The 7,439-nt window shown below is 43.0% G+C and overlaps 1 protein-coding gene across 2 annotated transcripts in view; it reads left to right on the top strand.

Moving 5' to 3' along the window:
- Positions 1–792: 792 nt before the first annotated feature.
- The window catches only part of mpp7a (MAGUK p55 scaffold protein 7a), a 141,484-nt gene continuing 134,837 nt past the window's right edge, over positions 793–7,439 (top strand). Inside the window, exon 1 of one of the 2 annotated variants that reach the window (XM_088918544.1) lies at positions 793–1,021. The gene's annotated coding sequence lies outside the window, so the exon portion shown is untranslated. The remainder of the gene's footprint in view (positions 1,022–7,439) is intronic. The other variant, XM_088918545.1, reaches the window with a different exon arrangement.

The following is a 7,439-nucleotide window of genomic DNA, read 5'->3' as shown; positions in this document are numbered from 1 at the left end:
TGTGTCTCTTCTCTTTTCTTTTCAACATGGTATAAACCTTTACCTGTTTCTTCGGAAATAGTAGATGGGGGGTTTGGAATACAGTAAGAAAGTGAAGGGGCAGACAAAGGTCAAGTTAAATAAAAGCCCTTCGAAAAAAAGAAAGTTTTAATTCTTGATTTGAAAGAGCTCGGGGAAGGTGACTCTCTGACTCTCTGAAGTAGAGGGAGAGAATTCCAGACCTTTGGGGCAAAGTAGGAGAAGGCGCTGTCACCCATAGCATGTAGACGGGCTTGGGAGGCAGACAAGAGAGCAGAATTAGATGAGCGAAGGCTGCAAGGTGGGGAGTAGGACAATAACCCAGACAGGTACTGAAGTGCCAAGCTATGCAGAGCCTTGAGGATGAGCAGGAGGATTTTGAAGTCGACACAAAACCCGGTAGTAAGCCAGTGCAAGGATTCCAGAATGAGGCAATCTTATTCTAAAACAATCACAGGATGTACAAGCTAGAAGTCCATTAATCATTATTATACAAAAATAGAACTGCTTAAGTATGCTTGTACGTACTTTTCATGTGTATTTAAGGCGAATACGTACTTCGTCTGCTGAACACTTTGTCTTATTTACCCAAGGAGCAACAGAAAAAACACCTGGCAACACAATTCACCTTTTCAGGAACTTTTTTGAGGGAGGGGATGTAATGATTGACAAATACTGAAACCAATGGTAAAGAGAGATTCCAGTCTCGTACCGCCCCTTATTCTGAATGTTAGCCAATCACGTAGCGGACTTAGGCATTAACTTCCGCCAGGCTGTTCCATTGATTGAGGGACGGATGGGCGTTCTAGCTGGAAAGGATCACATCGGGGGAAAAAAGGATGCGGTTGAGTTTGGAAAGTGAATTCGGGAAGAGGACGATCTGATTTTGTTTTTTAAACGGAAGTCTCGGAAGCCAGCCAAAGAACATTGGATTTTGGACTTACGAGTCACCAGGCGCTAGAAGAAAAGAAGGGAAAGGGAGTGACTTAAAGACCGGACTCAGGTACTTTTCTGCGGCGCAAGAATAAATGTTAGCAGTGAAGTTAGCTGGTCGAGATCGTCTTTTCTCCCGTGTACAGTAGAGAAAAAGAGCAGGCTCTGTGGTGTGGTGTCTGAGACAAAGTTTTAACATTGCACAGGTTTGCTGTAGTAAATTTTGTCAGTGCATGGCCGTTGTTGTACAATAGGTCTCCTTAATCCCTTCGTAGTATCGCGGGTCATTTATCGCTGTGCATCATCAAAGGACGCTGACATGGAGTTTAACGCCCAGCAATCCACATATGCAAAACTTTCCTACCTCATGTTTCATTCTGCTATTTGGAAGCCCTTTGCTTTAACCTGTTTAGCAGCGTGCTTTGTATAACGTACAAATGGCTAGTTTATTAACCAACCTAAATTCCATGCAAGACAGAAGGTGGTAAGAAATAATGTGGCGAGGTTCCTGGTGGGGTTTTTAGAGATTAGCTGACGACGGATATTGTTACAATATTCTGTCAGTAGTATTTTTAGAGATATCGGAGAGGCACAGCTCCTGTCAGGGATCCGGGTCACCTTGTGTCTCAGCGTGGGCGAGTTACTGTAGTGCTTATTTTGGCGTTGACAGGTGCCAAGCATCTACACCAGGTGACTTTAAAGAGGTGCTATTTGGGCCCTGTCGCCCTGAAAAATAACGATATATCAAACTTGCACGTAATGGCAAAACGCCTTCAATTATTGCGCGGCGTTTTAACATTCAGGATAATTTTATTCTGAAATTGATGCGATTACAAAATCAGAAGAGGCACCCTGAGCACACGGGCCAGCTATAAAGTTACTTCAATTTACTTCAGCTCTGAAGACTTAACAAATAAGATGCATTCAATTTAAAGTAGGGGTGCACGTTTATAACTTAGCTGAACTTAATTGTTGTTTTTTTATTCCGTTTTGTCGAGTCAGCCATCACATGATTTCGGGATATTATACGTTTTTCAATTAAACGGGTGTCCCTTGAAGGTATTGTATGACGTGTCAATTATTGTACAGCAGAGGAGATGCTTTTGTAAAAGCAGTAACCTAAGAATTATATAATGATAGTATTATATTCCCATCCATGCAACTTGCCTGCTCGTACTACGCGTTTTACAGCGTCTTGATAAACTGGTTTTCAAGACTGACAAAACTGATAATTGGTCTTGAATGGGATGCAGTTTACACAAACTGGTTTCGTTTCAAACATGGCACTGAGTTAAACGTGTAAAGAAAGTAGACATGACTCTTTTCACTCGCCAGTTTTGTAAGTTTGTTTTCTGCAGCGCTCAGCGGCTGCCAGACAGAAAGTGCTTCTGTGCGCCGTCAGGAGCGGCTCGCTTGTCTGTCCCAGCCCAGTGTGTGGGCGCGCTGCGTGGTGAGACAAATTGCTTTGTCCGCGCTGTTGGTGCCGTCGTGTGAGAGCCGAGCACACGGGGGACTGTGCGACGGCCCTGCTTGGTGTCTTCTGTGACTCGCCAGACGAGGAGAAAGAGGGTGACGAGCCGGCAGCACCCCTTAAGTGAAGCGTGTAGCGCACTGTTAATGGCCGCAGGGTGCGGATGAAACTCGTTTTACACGAGTCGTACACGGATCATTTAGCGCGCACCATGTGGTCAGCCCGGATTAGAGGCAGTAGGCTTTGGCTCACCCTTCCCAGTTGGTGCAGATGGTTTTCTATCCGCTCTTCTGCAGTAGCTGTTTCAGGAAGACCGCTGCTGTGCTGTGTCATTATCCTCTTTTCTATATCCTTCCCGTAGCACCCTACCATGTGCCCTCTGCGCTCATTGCTTCATGTGCAGCTCGCTGGCTATGTCTTGCATTGTGAAGGTATCAGACCCCTTGTGCGGACTTCAGAACAGTACATTTATTATACAGCTCCTATCTTACTAGCAGGCTCCGACACAAATCCACAAAGTACTTTTGGCTTAGTAATGCTTGTTAAAGTGTTGCATACAACACCAGTTAGTAACTGATGATTTGCTTTCGGGCTTCTTGAATGGTGATTAAACAACAGAGAACGATTTTCACCAGAGAGTGCATGCTCTCCTGGGGTTTCAGTTTAGTTTACCACTGAAGTACGATTTTTTAGCCTTTGCAGTTCAGTTTATGAAGGGTTTCGGAAAATGCATTCGACACTTAACGGAGAAGGAAACTAGTTAACTTTATAAAGCTCTTATTCTTTGCCAGCCAACAATCTCAAACTAACCTGAAAATACTTGAAATACATGCTGTCTACCCCCCAAGAAATATTCAGCCTTGCTCAGTTTTAGTTTGTGTAGGGAAGAATCTGTAGCTGCACAAAAGAAAGGTGACATCAGGTCTGTTGGATTTAGTGAAACATTCCACATGTGTGTGACTGAAAATGTTAATTAATGAATAAGACTCCATAATTTTCTTTGCTGGCGCAGCACAAGTTGTGTAGCCCACAGCTGTTTTGTATCTCATTTGCTGGTAGAACATTATCTAAACCAAGAGAGACTTGTAACAAGCAGATTTCCATGTCTGAGTGGAGTGAGATTATTATGTTTCTATTTAATTGTTTTAAAAATGTGATGATGCCTTCTTTTCTCCCGATTGCTTGCAACGATCTATAAGGTTGATACTACTGCTCAATTCCAACCAACTGAAATCTAGTTAAATTGTGTGCTTATAGTAATCCACGTTTTATAGATCTTTTTAGAGTTGGGTAAGCCTATTTACTAAGAGGTTCTATTACAATTGTACGTTCTAAGCACAGCATAACCTTCAGACCTTTCCAAGATGGGGATTTGATATTCTAAATAGCACCTCATTCGTCTTTTTATAAGCTCTGAATGGTTATTGGTCCTTGAGGCTGACAAGTTTGAGGTGTGTAGTCAAAGATTGTCTTTAACACAGCTCAGGAGATGTACAAAACTAAGATCACTGACTTGTGCACTCTTATGCTCAAAGAAAACAAATGGTGCACTTTGGTGTTTTTATATCAGATAGCCCCCAGGAAACGGGATTTAAAATGGAGAAATCGTTCACTGAAAATTTAACATGAGCAACAGCATTCTGACCCAGTTACATTATCCATTCATCATTTTTTATTACATGCACGACAAAAGAGAACATTTTAATGAATCCTGCCTCTCTAGATCTAGGGCCTTTTGCACAGCCCAGGGAAATGGCATAGTACTTGTTGACATATTCAGGTTAACAAATTGTTCTGTAGATCTAGAAAAAAATAGCCTTTATTATAAGGCATGAACAGGAAAACTAAAAAATAAAACGGTTCTCCCTGTCGGCGCGGCATGGGTATATATTTCATGATGTTGCAAGCATTTGATATCAAAACATCATTTGGGGATAGTTTATTGCTATGCTCTGATCTGTCACGTTTTGTTAAAAAACGGTATAAATATCCGTTTTATCACTATGGCGCTTCTTTGAGGGCAATTGCTGGCTGCCAGGCCTGCTATTTTCTTGTTCAGTGTATTTAAGCAGGATAAACTAAACTGCTTATCCTCTTTCATGGTCATGAAACTGACTCTGAGAGCTCTTGTGTCTCCATCAGTATGGAATTACAGCATGACCCCTTGGTGAAGTTTTGGAATGAATTAATGAAGCAGTTGTTGACTATTAGACTCCATGGATCACATTGGATTGCTGGTCATAATCTGTCAAATTGACTTTTCCCTGGTAAATCGGTTATGAGGAAAGCAGAAAAAACAAAACAAGGAAAATGCTTCTCGATGTCAGTATTAAATGATTACCAAGTTCAGCAGACATGATGACATTATGTGTGGAGAACTGTGAGCTGCCTGTTTTTTCAGTCCAAGCCTATTCCTTTTCAGTAAAGTGTAACCTGTTTAAGTGGTGAAAAGTCCCAGCGGATGAACGACAAACACGCTGAGCTTCTTGAATGATGTTTACTGAGCAACGGCAGAAACGTTCGTGCGGTTTGTCAACTTTATCTAGTCCAGGGTTGTGAGGGAGCCGGAGCCTATCCCAGCAAGCGATGGGCATGAGGCAGGATCCAGCCTTCATCACACACAGACAAAAACTCAGACACGCACATGCTAACACCAGAGTCAGATGTCCCAGAATCCAGTTAAGCTAGCAGGATGTCTTTGGACTGTAGGAGAAAACCCATGTGAACACAGGGAGAACATGCAAACTCCATACAGACAGCACCCCAGGTCTAGAATTGAGCCCAGGGCCCCAGTACTGCAAGGCAGCAATGCTGACCACTGTGCCACTCAGGCATGTTTTTATTAAATATACAGTTTTGGAATAGTAACTAAATAATGGCGCCACGATCATTTTGATCAATTTATTATTCACAACTAATCACAATGCACATGAGTGACTTGAGGTGTTACATTAACAGGAACTCATCACATCAGGGCACAGTTGATTTTAAGATGTTGCATGTCAAATCTGATGTAAATTAAGAATGAAAACCACAGAAAGGAACCAGGATGTCCTGCTCATCAGGAGAAAAACACCTTTGTGCAACTGGTACTGGACTGTCGGTCTCCATTTGGGATGTGCAGCCTGCATTTTCTTACCTGGTAAGATGTTCCAGCCAAGATCGGTCTGTCACCATCTGGGAGAACCCTTGTCAAAACCAATGAGGAGCTCCGGTTGCGACGCCTTGGGAACAGGAGTAGCTTGTTGCTACAAGACTGCACTTGCAGTGATTGATAGCATCTGTCTGTATGGCACAGCATTAATCAATTCCTTAGACCTCGCTTGTTGTCTTTTGGACGTGACCACATTCCAGCAGGACAACGCATTACCTAATGAGAAGATGAGAATGCGATAGCCAGCTTCCATGACTTCAGTCTGGCTAAAGCCCCATTGATCAACTGGGGACCTGGGATGACCTGTAGCAACTAGCTCAGATGCCAGTGAACAAGCAATTTGCCCGGGCAGACTCGGAGTCTCGCAAAGCCCAAAGTCATGCAAATGTGCACCTTGTATTGCTTGCAATGGTGGTCACAAAAGCTACTGATTTTATATTTTTACTTTCACAGTAGGCCTCGTGACGTCTGAATAAATGCATTTGTATCTGGGAGTTCCTTCACATATTGAATTTCAAGTCGCATCTCACATGGTGATATGACGGATTAAACACGAAGATCAATGATCTTTTGAAGCAGATGGGTGAATAAACTGGTAGACAGATAAACGGCCACGCAGGAATGCCACTGTGAAGACAACAGTGTCTTTTAAAGTTTTTATAATCTTTGCTGCAAATGACTCCTTTTCAGTTGTATCCGAGCTGTACTGTAGACGTGTGCGTAAGTGTTTTGGTCACGAGAAAAAAAAGCAAAAACATTTTTGGTCTAAACCCAAAGTGTAGTGTGTGTGGTGCAAGCCCAGCACAAGACATGACTCCGCCCGCAACATCTTGCTGTGAAGCGTGATGCTGGCAGCATCCTGCTGCTTGCTTCTTTATTGTTCCAGATAGGAAATTTGCTTTGCAGGCAGGTGCAAGACATAACACAATGCATTTAACAATGAGCACGTTAACATAAGATGAGCAAAAACAAGTTGTCAGGTCTAAATCTTCACAGGTTAGAAAGACAAAGAAATTGGATCATCCGTGTATGGGACAGAAACATGCATGGTGAAAAAATAAAGTAAAACATACCAATCAGTTGTCCAGATTATTCAGGTTAATGGCTGTGGGGGGGGAAGGATAACTTGGTTTTAATGCACTTCAATCTGCTGTAGGTAGTCTAAATATATGCCCTGATGTAAGCAAATCAGATTCGCTGTCGGTCTCCAGACAGGGAGGTCATGACAGTGAGTGATAAACATTATAAGCTTTCTGCAATACTTGTTTGGTATAGATGTCTGCCAGCTGTAGCTGTTGTGGGGAATTCGTCCTCAGAGGCACAGGACACAGTCTTGTGCAGCTTCAGTTTTATTGAGCTGGATGAGAACAGCAATGAACGCTGGGTTTCCAACCTTTATGGACAGTGCGGGTCAGGAAGGGGTTTGGCTTCACAGTTTTATGGTTTGTTACGGCTATTTGTCCCATCCTTTGATATGTGGCATAAGTTGAACAGCTTTGTCCCGCTCCAAGTCCTGTCCTTTGATATGCAGCACACATTGATCTGCTTTATCCCATTTATGGTCCTGTCTTTTATGTAGTGTAAGTTGCTGGAGTTGCATCTTAGCATAACATTTGTTGTAGGCTAAATGAGCAGATGCCAGCAATACCTTCCACAATGTGGTTGGGCCGTAACATTGCAGTGCTGGATATGTGCAATGGTTACATGTCGCACTTGTGAATGGCTCCCTTCACTATCCTGCTCAGTTTTTATTGAGTGTATTCTGGTTACCACACCAGGCTGCCATGGAGAAGTTGAGAACAGAAGGAACTGGAAAGCTTGGCAGGAGGGGGGTGACGTATTGGGATGAGGAGAATCCTAGAG

This window comes from Atractosteus spatula, chromosome 6 (genome assembly GCF_055471065.1).
Source record: "Atractosteus spatula isolate fAtrSpa1 chromosome 6, fAtrSpa1.hap1, whole genome shotgun sequence".
NCBI lineage: Eukaryota > Metazoa > Chordata > Actinopteri > Semionotiformes > Lepisosteidae > Atractosteus > Atractosteus spatula.
Note: the sequence above shows the minus strand (reverse complement) of the source record. Positions and strands in the feature narration are given on the sequence as shown.